The sequence below is a fragment of the Podarcis pityusensis genome (assembly GCF_964106645.2).
Source record: "Podarcis pityusensis genome assembly, chromosome: 13".
Taxonomy (NCBI): Eukaryota; Metazoa; Chordata; class Lepidosauria; order Squamata; family Lacertidae; genus Podarcis; species Podarcis pityusensis.
In genome coordinates this window covers 40990947-41004195 of record NC_138038.1, presented here as the reverse complement: position 1 = coordinate 41004195, position 13249 = coordinate 40990947, and the positions used below count along the sequence as shown (strand labels likewise).

At 42.0% G+C, this 13249-nt stretch overlaps 1 long non-coding RNA gene across 1 annotated transcript; it reads left to right on the top strand.

The window, feature by feature from the left end:
• Positions 1–9754: 9754 nt before the first annotated feature.
• Positions 9755–12850, top strand: LOC308460704. Its single transcript, XR_013978738.1, has 3 exons — positions 9755–10107; positions 11675–11801; positions 12735–12850. It is a non-coding gene; the product is annotated as an uncharacterized lncRNA (long non-coding RNA).
• Positions 12851–13249: the final 399 nt, after the last annotated feature.

Here is a 13249-nt window from a genome sequence, read left to right as displayed (position 1 = left end):
TTTGAGTGCCTGAGGGCCCTGTTCCTGCCTCTCTCCATCTGGCCCATCTGTTTGTAATTATGTCAATCTTTTCATATTGCAAGCCGCCTTGAGCATTGTTTTAACTGTGGAAAGGTGCCATACAAATAAAATGATGATGGTGATGCTGAAAACAAATTTAGGGTGCATCTGGCCAGTGCAATTGTGTTGACGTTAGCTAATATTTATACATGTTTGTGTATGTGTTCCTTTCTTGGAGCATTGATTTGAAAAGCAGAGTAGCAAAATTTTCAATTAATAAATAGCTCTCAAAATGACTCTTTGCATGTGAATATTTGGAGGGGGAGTTGAGGAAAAAGAGCACACGGCAGGGCATGTTGAATTTTTCAGCTTTCAAATTTCAAAAAGGAGGGGTGGTTAAAAAGCTGTAACATGACTTAGGAATTCAAAAGTTATTTTGGTTAAAATAATATAATTGAGTTTTGCTTGTTAAGTAAAATGTGTGTAAAATTGCATGGAAATCTCTTAGAATGGCAGTGGTGCCCATCTGAGAGGTGCTGGAGCTGAGTTCCTGTGAGTTCACCATGAAAAAAATGCTCTACCAGTGACTGTCAGAATTGAAGCCTAGAAAGTGAGTATCTTCTGGATGTTCTGGAAGCGAGCAAAAGGCTCTTTTGAATCAACCTGAACTGGCCAGGTGCCTTCTTTGGAACAATGCCCGCTGGGAAAACCTGGACATTCTCAAAGGGAGGGAAGACAGAGAGTTCCTTAACAATTTTTTGGCCGTCAATTTCAGGGTGTTCCCTGATTGGTTGACAGGGACCGGACAGAGGAGGAATTGTGGAGATCGCCAGAGAAGAGGGAGACAGTATAGATTTACAACAGTGGCTTGCGAGAGGTCACAGCTCAGAGGCAGATGAGGGGGAAAGTTGGGAAATAATGGAAGAGGAGGAAGAGGAGGAGGAGGCAGGGCCGGAGCAGCTGGCTGACACGTTATCACTAGAAAGCATTCCAGACCCCCCCCCCTTCTCCCAGAACCCAGGGAGCATTGAAAGTAGGAGAGCAAAGGGCTAGGAGACAGATGGCCCTAAGCGGCAACCATAAGGTGGGTGGTGCTGTTGAAGAATGAGGAAGTAGGAGAGAAGGGGGGGTGGAGATTTACTCGGAGGAACACCATTACTCCAAGAGGGTGCACTTCTAAGCCTCACTGTGAATATTTATTAAACAACATTGGTAAGAACTTTCCTTGTCTTATCCATTCCTGGCAATCTACCGTGGGGGGTTGGATCCTCTGATGCCTGACATTGATTTTTGATTAGCGGCTTCCTGAAGGGTCGCTATCACCTACAGCTGGAATTCAGATACCTTTTTAGAAACCTTCTGCAAGATATTTGGCTGCCAGCTGATCAGGGCAGTGTGTGAGAAGCAGGAGGAGGGTAGCTAGAAAGGGGATGGAGCCAAGGAGTAAATGTATTTACTTTTTGTTTCCATTGCCTGATTAAATTTTATTCGTACTGGTGTCCTTTTGTTGGTCCCTGGCGACAAAGCCCTGGGAACCTCAAAAGGGGAAGCAGAACCTGCTGCAAGATATCTCTAGATGTGATGCAAGACACCACTCACACTCATGTGTGAATCTGCAGTTTGTCCTGCTTCAGGCACCCCAATTAAAATCCCAGCAGACCCTTTGAGGAGATCCAGGACTGATATTGTTGTGTCACTTTTCTTCTCTATGTTAGGGCCCACAGGCCCAAACCATGTACCTTAATTTCTTAAGTCCCAATGGAAGCAAGGGTAGTTAGATGCCCTGTTCCTGGCTTCCAGTTCCGGTCTGCCTTAATGGAGGCAACTCCCATGACAGCAGGAGGTCATTGCCGAAGGAAAAACAAGGATGGTTGAGGGTAATTATTCTTGCAAGTTCCTCCCAGGGACGGGGGGAACGGGCATCACTTGCAGTTCATCTTGGTACCTGGCTTTCGCTCCAGCATGGAATGCGGGAGGCAGGGAGGCAATGAGTGCAAAAGCACTTCACCTGTTGAAAACCCTCCTACGCTGCCATTAAGAGCCAGAGGTTCTCCTGTTAATTAGAGCTTAATTTGGACTAAAGTAAAGGCATGTGCTAGAAGAGATGAGATCACAAACTGTGGAACAGAACCAGCTGCAAATTCATTAAGGTTTGAACCTGACAGAAGACTTGAGTTGCCTGCCATGGCCTGAGCTTTTGGAATTAATATTGATAGTCATGGTAACATTTCAATCTTTTAGCACAAAAGATGACATTTTTTATAACCTATAAATGTCTAAGCTACTAATGGTTGGAACATATTTGCTACTATTCTTAACTAGAAAAGCACTCCTGTCCTCCCGTTATGCTGCAGATCCCAGCACTGACCAGTTCATTAGCAGGCATTGGATATGAAAAAGTTAATAAGCTTTCCTTAACTTTGCTGACAGATGAGGATATTGGAAAAGGTAATTATCTGCTCTGTAATTATCATGATAACTGTTCTCATGTAATTGTACAGAGATCCCACTGGTCTCAGGAAGACAGAAACAGATGGATTTGCTTCAGGAGTTGATGAAATGCTCCCTTCCATACACAAACACAAGTTTCAAAGCAAGCTTTTATAAACAGCTCCTTGGAAGCATTCTATTAAGCCAATGCTTGGTAAGCTGGGTGGCAATGTGTGAAACAACAACGTTTGTTTAAACTTTATGGGGTTTTTCAAGGTGGTCTTGGAGCTACTCCCGCTCTGAGTATCTGCACAATGAATGTGTCCAGCTGTGGTAAAGACTTGTTGGTAGCAAGATGGACTTCATTATTGCTGCTCCTTCTGCTCCTGCAGTTCCCTGAGATTGTCAGCACAAATGCAGAGAGCAGATTGGGTCAGCAGCCAAAACCTCAAAATGACTTTAGCATTCTGGAGAATCTTGCCATTGCTGAATTTGCCTCTTTTGTTATTCCCGAGTTTCAAAAGTTCCCATATACGACATATCCTAATCCACAAATGAGACTCCGGTAAGTCAATTTATTGACATTATCAATAGTATCTATATGGCAGAATTTGTATTTCAGTTGAGTATCTTAGTTTGAATATGGCAAAAACTATTCATTATTCTAGGGTGTGTGTGTGTGTGTGTGTGTGTGTGTGTGTGTGTGTGTTAGCACAAGTTGTACAAATGGAAGTTAAAAGAAGATTGATTACTGCTGTTCCCTATTAATAGTAACACCTAAGCTATTGTTACCACTCTTTCTTCAGAAAGGTTGATCTATATGTTTTATGTATTTGCATACCCATCAACTGCCCTAGAAAGACTGGAACATTCTGTTTTATCCAATGAGAGCACAGTGGCCTTTTTGGGTGCCTTGCTCTCATGCAATTTTGGGCAAAGATCTTGCCTTGGAAAAGTGGTTTGGGGGGGTTGTAATCTCGTGTGGTACCCCAAACTGTGCATTTTTGGCCACCATACTAGAAGAAAGTGCTTTTTCTGGGTCTGTGATCTCTCACGGGCCACATAATTTGAGCAGGATTTTGGACCTGGAAGATAGTGTCCCAGATTTGGACTGTGTTATGTTGGGGGGTATGCATTTATTCAGTTTCAATTTTGATCCTGCTATGCTTCCAAATGTACAATTTTCCTTGAAACATACATTAAGATCAGTGCAGTTGTGATATTAAACTTCATAACTCAGATCTTTGGACCCAAACTTCTTCATGCCAAAATCTAGCAGTTTGGTCACAACATCATGGGGTTTTCCATTACATTATCCATACAGAATTAATTGAGTTTCTGCATGAGATAAAGCACTATCACATCTCATTTGAAAATAAGGCATAGGTTTATGGGTATTTGGCCAGTATCAAAGGTTTTGTTTTGAGATAGAACTGGAGTCCTCTGCACCTACACAACCTCGTCACTACATCACAGCGCTTTTCATGATTTCTTATTCCCCACAAAATGAAGTTCCAACCAATCTTAACTTTCTTCAAAATAAGCCATACATAGTATGTCACAATTTTAAAAGTTCAGTGAAATGCCTCAATGCAAAAAATTGAAAAGGATAAACTTGCTAAAACTTGTTGAGATAACTAGACCATAACTTTTCCGCTTGACATGCTGAATGAGGCATTATTATCACAGGGATGAATCTCAATCCGGCAAGTCTCCGGTGTAAAACAGAGGTATAAAAGATGAAGCATTTGCTATTTTTTTTATTAATTTATTCACATTTATAAATTAAATAGATGGACAGATATATATGCACAGAGAGAAGACAGCACCACTTCAAACCAGGCTGTTTCAAAGAAATACATATAATGAATCAACCATTCTTAAGAGCACATGGCTTCAGACCAATTTCAGTAAGGGTTCGAGCACAGTTTTAGGACTGAGACAGCTTTGGTAGCTCTGATGGATGGTCTTCATCAGGAGAGACGCAAGGGGAGTGAAACTTCCTTGGCTTTCCTTGTCCTCTTGGCAGCTTTCAACAACACTGCTTATGGTGTTCTTCACGAATCAGAAAGGGTGATGGGATTTGGAGGTTCTGCTCCTAACTGCAAGATCATTGCCACAAAGTAGCAGAGAAGCAGTTGCTTGACCTCACTGCTATTGAGTTGTCAGTTTACGCAGTCTCCTGTGTTGTTCAACAAACATATGAAACTGTTGGGGTATTCTCCAGGGAATTGCAGCATGGTGTCAAGAGTATGCTGGGGACTGATTATTCCATTTGAATCAGAAGAGAATGTGAAGTTGTTCGAAGCAGTGATGGGCTAGTTTTGGGACATTAAACTGAAAATGAATCATGATGAGGCAGAGATTCTTGAAGTGAGCAATTCCTGCATAAGAAAATTCAGTGGACAAGATAAAAATCTTGTAATGCTTCAAAATGTTTTTAGTTATAATTGTTTTAAATACAGTGTTACCTCGGGTTAAGTACTTAATTCGTTCCAGAGGTCCGTTCTTAACCTGAAGCACCACTGTAGCTAATGGGGCCTCCTGCTGCCGCTGTGCTGCCACCGCGTGATTTCTGTTCTCACCCTGAAGCAAAGTTCTTAACCCGAGGTACTATTTGTGGGTTAGCGGAGTCTGTAACCTGAAGCGTCTGTAACCTGAAGCGTCTGTAACCTGAGGTACCACTGTATATTCTCATTTTTTTATTATTATATTGCTACATTAGCATTTGTCGCATGAGGTCTTTGGGAGGAAGGGAGTGGCAAAGGAAATTTAATAATAATAATAATAATAATAATAATAATAATAATAATGTATGAAGTAATGTAATGTTTCTTCTTCAAACAATAACATTAAATTGCTAATGATTTATAATATCTGTGAAACTCAACTTAAATTGCATTTGCATTAAATTAACTCAACGGTCCCATGAAATCCCTCAGTCTACATTGAAATATCTTCACAGCTATTTGCCAAATTACTACCATCATGTCCTTGTTTTTGTGTTTGCCATGGTTGAGATCAAGAGGAATCCCCGACTCTTACCCAACAGCACAGTATTTGCCACCATCACTAAAAATGCTTACAATGAAATGGGCTCCTGTAAAGGGACTATGGATCTCCTTTTCCTAAGACAGGGGAACCCCCTTAACTACATCTGTGACAAGACATACAAGCTAATGGCCATCATTGGAGGGCTCACCACTCAGAACTCCAAGCAAATGCCCCACATCTTAAATATCTACAAGATACCACAGGTGTGTCTATCTGTCAGTATGCATAGTATGTGAGAGCTTACCCCCCACCCCATGCACAATGAAAGATGATAATTTGTATTTGATATACAGTGGTACCTTGGTTTACGAACTTTATCCATTCTGGAAGTCCGTTCTTAAACCAAACCATTCTTAAACCAAGGCGTGCTTTCCCATAGCAACGGGGAACTAAGTGTAACAAGTGGAACACACTCAACAGGAAGCGGAACATTTTCTGCTTCCAAGGCAAAGTTCACAAACCAAAGCACCTACTTACAGGTTTGCAGCGTTCTTAATCCAAGTTGTTCATAAACTAAACTGTTCTTAATCCAAGGTACCACTGTATGTGCTTTATATGTACATGTGTGCCCTGTTTCTTTTTTCTTTGCCTCAGCACTTTCCCCATGAAAGCCCACTCTTTCTCGTAGAAATGGAGCAAACAGCAAACTGTGGAAAACATGAATTGCTGTTTGTTCCAAATCAGCAGTAAAAAGCAGGGTTTTGCAGGGAAAGCACTGGGACAAAAGAAAAAAAGGACTTGGACACGACACTTTAAACATGGACCTAGAAAGTAGAGGGCAAAAGGAAGTGTGGCTGAGCCCTCACACACACTTAGCAAACTGCTTCCTCCTCCGACCTTGCTCCAAATCATCCCGTTATATGATCCATACCCAGTGCTATTTTTCTAGAAAAAGAGGTGCCAAAACTCACAATAAACGCCTCCCTTGTTCTCTTATAATGGCAATGGCGCCCACTTGAGAGGTGCCGGAACTGATTTATGATAAGTTCCGGCTGAAAAAAAAAGCCCTGTTCATATCGCATGCACTCATGTTTGAGTCAGAAAACAGAAACAACTTTGGAGTTTTGAAAGAAAAAGTTTAATATGTGCCATAAAAAGGGCGAAACCTGTCCTTTTTTTCTTCATTAATTTTTGGCTCCAAACTCTCCCCTCCTCAAAAATTTCCTTTGCTTTTTTCAAAGTGAGCCTGGATCTGATTCATGTTTTTGCAGTTGTTTGTTTGCTTGCTTGCTTGTTATTACTACATGGTAAAAGGTAAAGGGACCCTGGACAGTTAAGTCCAGTCGCGAATGACTCTGGGATTGTGGTGCACAATTCGCTTTACAGGCCAAGGGAGCCAAAGTTTGTCCGCAGACATGTGGCCAGCATGACTAAGCCACTTCTGCCGAAACCAGAGCAGTGCACAGAAATGCCATTTACCTTCCTGCCAGAGTGGTACCTATTTATCTACTTGTACTTTGACATGCTTTTGAAGTGCTAGGTTGGCAGGAGCTGGGACCGAACAATGGGAACTCACCCCGTCATGGGGATTCAAACCGCCAACCTTCCAATCGACAAGCCTAAGGCTCAGTGGTTTACACCACAGCGCCACCCACATCCCTTGTTACTACTTAGCCCGTTGGTAATCTTCTCTAGATTGTTGTACTGGAGAATTTACAGTCGCTGCTGTATTAGAGGATCAAAAGCAATATTAGCACAACCTTCTATCCTACCATACATTTGTAGAAGTTATTGAAATTGAGCAAACATAAGAGATTGTTTTGGTTTCTTAAAAGGTTATTGTCCTTGTTCTTAGCTTAGTTATGGCTCCTTTGAGCCTGCCTTGAGTGATAAAACACAGTTCCCTTCTGTCTATCGGATGATCCCAAATGAAAGTCCTCAGTATGCTGGGATTGTTCAGCTGCTTCAACATTTTGGATGGACCTGGATTGGGCTCATTGTTTCAGATGACGACAGTGGAGAAAAGTTATTGAGGACTCTCATTCCTTGGTTACTCCAGAAAAATATTTGTATTGCTTTTAAGGAAGTTATTCCAACACTGGAAGGCATCCACAGAGTAACATCTGCAAATTTAATTAATAAAGTAAGATCTATTCTTTTATCATCCAAAACCAATGTGATTCTTGTTCATGGGAATTCGCAGTCTATGGAGGTCTTACGAATGGTTCTGCATGTCGATGAAAATGGACCTAAGCCAATGGAGAGGGTTTGGGTCATAACAGCTCTGTGGGATTTTGTATCTGTGTTGGATAGTCGGGCATTCACACCAAAATCTTTCAATGGAACCTTGTCCTTCTCACTCCACGCTAATGATGTTGCAGGATATAAAGAGTTCCTTGAGATTTTAAATCCTACTAAATTTGTACTTTATGATATTCATCATTTCTGGTCAAGTACATTTTTGTGCTCATTCCCCACATATAATATTTATGCACAAACCTCAAAAATCTGTACTGGGCAAGAGAAGTTGAGGAGCCTTCCACAGATTGTGTTTGAAATGGGAATGTCTGGCCAAGCTTACAGTATCTACAATGCTGTGTATGTTATAGCACATGCTCTCCATGCGATGCTTTCATCGAGATTAAAGCAGAAGCTTATGGGAAAAGCTGCCAGACGGAATCTTAACTTCCATCCATGGCAGGTAAGAGTCTCCTTTCTGTCACAGCCGTAATGTGTGTACAGTGGTACCTCGGGTTAAGTACTTAATTCATTCCGGAGGTCCGTTCTTAACCTGAAACTGTTCTTAACCTGAAGCACCTACTGCTGCTGTGCCGCCGCTGCACGATTTCTGTTCTCATCCTGAAGCAAAGTTCTTAACCCGAGGTACTATTTCTGGGTTAGCGGAGTCTGTAACCTGAAGCGTATGTAACCTGAAGCGTATGTAACCCAAGGTACCGCTGTACTCAAATGCATTTCAATGTCCAGATTAATGTCCTTTGTTGTAGTAGATTTTTGAAATTGATTGGAGTCAGACTTCTTTTCTCTCTCAATCCTTGGTTTATGATGAGCTGTTTCTTTGAAAGTTTTGAATTTTTCTACAGCAATTTCTCTAACCTGGTGGTGTTTGGACTACAACTTTGATCACCACAAGCCCTTATGACAAATGATAAGAAATTGTGAAAATTGTAATTGAAAACATTTGGAAGGTTGGAGGTAGGGGAAGGAAGCATGTCCACTTTTAACTTAAACACCAGAATCAGTCACATTTTCTGACATCAAGATATGAGATATCTACACCATAGCCTTTACTTTTCCAGGCTCGGTCAATGGGAGATTTGCCAGTCCTATCATTGCCAGTCACTTCTGGGTGATGGGTGGTAGCAAAAAGTACCGTATTTTTCGCCCCATAGGACGCACCGGCCCATAGGACGCATCAAGTTTTTTGGGGGGGGAAATAAAGAAAAAAAATTATTCCCCCCCCCAGGCACCTTGAGATCAGGTCTGGGGACAGCAGGGAGACGCGCTGCGTCTCCCAGCTGTCCCTGGAGCTTGTGGGGCAGGCAGCGGGGAGAAGCGCTCTTCTCCCTGCCGCCCGCCTTGAGATCAGGTCCGGGGACAGCGGGGAGACGCGCTGCGTCTCCCTGCTGTCCCCGGAGTTTGTGGGGCTGGCGCTGGGGCTCTCCTGAAGCCTGGAGAGCGAGAGGGGTTGGTGCGCACCGACCCCTCTCGCTCTCCAGGCTTCAGTGAAAGCCTGCATTCGCCCCATAGGACGCACACACATTTCCCCTTCATTTTTGGAGGGGAAAAAGTGCGTCCTATAGGGCGAAAAATACGGTAACTCTTTAGATTTGTTTTTTAAAATATGTTATTTGCTTTTTGATCGATTGATTGATTGGCTAAGTTAACTGAATGCAACTTTAAGCAAAAGTTGCTTAAAGTTTTGAAATTTCATGCATATCAGTTAATATCTCGACCCTCCTCCACAAAAATAGCTGTTTACTAGGCTGTTTTCCTATGTTGTGAAGGCTGAAATTTCAATCCAATGGAGCAGGGTCAGTGTATTAACTGATATGCATGAAATTTCAGATAGAGCTCTATAATCCCTAGTGTACTGAGATAAGACCTTTGGAGCAGGCATTTTTTTTAAAAAAATGTTTTTTTATGAACCTCCCTAACCCGCGTCCCTAATATGCATTGCTGTGTGTTTAAAGTGGATTGGTTGGTAAATGAATTCTGGAGAGTTCTCTAGTAGTTCTTATGTGATTGGCTAACATTGGTCACATGGGAGGTATCCAGTGAAGGAGAGACTCCATTTTATGTGAAGCAAGATGACGGTGCTTTTGAATCCACTCCACTGTGAATATTGCTAAGTTGAATAGAGTGTTGGAATGCTTCTTCTTTGCTTGAAAGAAAGAGAGCAAAGCCTCAATTCATGTCTTTCCTTCTCCAATCAAGCTTCACTCCTTTCTGAAGCTCATCCACTTCAACAATAGTGCTGGGGAAGAAATATTTTTTGATGAAAATGGAGAGTTGGCAACTGGATATGATATTGTCAACACTGTCACCTTTTCCATTCTGTCCATCCATAGAGTCTGTGTTGGAAGGGTGGACCCACAGGCTCCTGAAGGGAAGAAATTCACCATCAATGGAAGTGCTGTTGTGTGGAACCACAAGTTTAACCAGGTGAAAATTACTATTATTTTCCAGAGCCTACTGATCTCTTTATGGGTCCAGGACCAAATCTGGCTGTTCCTGATTCCACCAAGGAATGGTTTAAAGGTCATACTGTGCAGATATTTTAAGAATCAGCATCAGAAATCCTTTTAAAAACCTGCTTGGAACCTCTTTGAACCAGAGATGGTCTGAGCGATATAAAAAAAAATAAGCAAGGCTGAAGGATGTTGTTACCTCTGCTGACAAGTGGCTAGCTAGACCATGGGGCTACTATTGTTGGGAATATACTCAGTCTCTGCACAACCTGAAATAATCATGTGATAACCTTATATGGGGAGAATTCAAAATGCAATGTTTATTGAATACAGCTGAGAAAACAAAGGTAGAGAGCTCTCATTCATAGACACAAACACATTTACAGCAAATATATCTACAAGGGATATGTCCTCTGACAGCTAGCCAGCCAATCTAGCAATTGGCTAGATCAGGCATCCCCAAACTCGGCCCTCCAGATATTTTGGGACTACAACTCCCATCATCCCTGACCACTGGTCACGTTAACTAGGGATGATGGGAGTTGTAGTCCCAAAACATCTGGAGGGCCGAGTTTGGGGATGCCTGGGCTAGATGTTACCAGTACAGTCATGTTATCCAATAAGTCCACCCATAGAGTCCATGCTGGAAGGTTAGGCCCACTGCCTTCTGCAGGGAAAAACCCCATCATCAATAGAAATGTGATTGAATGTAATCAAAAGTTTAACCAAGTGGGGAGGACTATCATTTTCCTGTGCTTTAAGTTTGACGATAGTCCAAAGGCCAAATTGTGGCTGGTCCTGGTTCCAAAACATGCAGAAATCCTAACTACGGTAATCCTAATAAAATTAAAGACAACAGATTGAATAGAAAATATGACTGGTGCATAGGATATTAAATTATACAATTATTGCAGGTGGGGAAAACATCTGTCAAGCAGGCCAAACGTAGCTTTCCCCTGGTGCCCAATTGGTCTGCAGGAATCTTCTGCCCATTGGCCAAATTTGGTTTGCTAAGGGTTGAAATTTAGCCCGCAATACTGCTTCTCCCAAAATGATGTTTCGTCTGCTTCACATCTGCAGAGATTGGGGGCAGGGAGCTCTGACTGCAACCATTTTGAGCTGAAGCCCATCAGAGTTGCGATACTAAACAAAGGTGTCCAAGGGTCTGACAGCATTGTATGTTTCATATGAGGTTTGAAGCTGACATGAAAATGGAGATGAAGGAAGCATTTGAGATAGAGAAAGTAATAAGCCAAGGAATGTGATGGAAGATCTGAGGGATGAAGAATTCTAGAAATGAGTCAGGATTAGTTGTGACTGAGTGACTGTGCAAAAAGGGATAAAACTCAATATGCAAGCTAAAAGAGAAAGTAGTTTATTTGCATCTGTTTGTATAGGCCTTGTAAGCCTTGCCTTACTGCTTCTGCTCTTAAGAACCTTTGTCTCCTGACATGGGACAGGTCAAATTAAGAAACCTGCCATTTGAAAGTCAGCTCATCATTGGTCTACAATGTAAATCCATTCTTTCTGGATATTAATAGAACCTACCACAATCCACGTGTGTTGAGAGTTGCCGTCCTGGACACAGTAGGATTTTGCGTCAGGGGAAACAGATTTGTTGCCATGATTGTTCTCAGTGCTCTGAAGGAACAGTTTCAAAACTGATGGGTAAGTAGAGATTTCACACTTCCATGAGTCCAGAGTCCAGTAATATTAAATGGGCTCAAAGGGCTGATTTACACATGTGTGTTCATCACTTACTGCTTACACCATTACACTATTTATTTGATGTGGATACAGATAATTTCATATCACGTCAGATGTTTCATAGAGTCTATGCACACATTGAGCTATTTGGACAGTGATCTGTGTTATAGATTTCTCTCTCTCTAGTCCAGCGGTTCTCAACTTGTGGGTCCCCAGATGTTGTTGGACTGCATCTTCCATCATCCCTGAGCTCTGGCCTTGCTAGCTAGGGGTGATGGGAGTTGTAGTTCAACCACATCTGGGGACCCACAGGTTGAGAAAGGCTTCTCTAGTCAATAACCAAGTGAAGGCATTTATTTACTTATTTTATTTATTTATTAAAATAACTAAATGTGCTTTCAAAAATAATAACTTCAATTCAGAAAGAGGCTTGGGTAAAATCCTGATTTAAAGGGATTACTGGAACAGGAAGAAATTCAATAGGGATTGAAAAGGTAACAGAGATGAGTCCTGAGTGATAGGAGGGGATTCCAAAGAGTAGATGCCAGCACACTAGAGACAATTAGGATTAAAACAATTAGGATTAAATCTCATTTAAATTTCCTATTTTGCATGAATGATACTACGTGCCAAATAATATTCTGGGAAGAATGTGTGCTGTTCCTTATTGCTAACACCAAATAAATTGAATAATTCAGTGCCACTATCATCCCTGTATTATACCCAAAAAAATCTAAATTAGGATTATCATGCCAGTTCTTCTATAAAGGAATGAAGCATTCCATTCCTCTTTTTCTGGAGAAATAGATCCAAAGATGTATTAAGCAGTTGATGCCCTCTAGTTTTAAGGAGATTCATTTGCACTTTTACATTCTCAAGACTTATAACTTTCAGATGCAGACCACTGCAACAAGTGCCCTGAGGACCAGCATCCAAACAAGGACCACGACCACTGCATTCCTAAGCATATTGTCTATTTGGCTTATGGAGAGCCCTTGGGAATAATTCTGACTTCATTTGCTCTGTTCCTTTCTCTGATCACACTAGTGGTGATGTGGATCTTCATTCAAAACCAGGAGACTCCCATCGTCAAGGCCAACAACTGGAACATCACCTGCACCCTCCTCATTTCCCTATTGCTTTGCTTTCTCTGCTCCTTCCTATTCATTGGGCAGCCTGGGAAGGTGTCCTGCCTTCTCCGTCAAACAGTGTTTGGGATGGTCTTCTGTCTTGCTGTTTCTTGTGTGCTGGCAAAAACCCTCACTGTGGTTCTGGCCTTCATGGCCACCAAGCCAGGAAACAGGATGAGGAAATGGGTGGGGAAGAGGCTGGCAGTGTCAGTCATCATCCTTTGCACTCTTATTCAAACTGGCATCTGTGCACTGTGGTTGGCAACCTCTCCTCCCTTC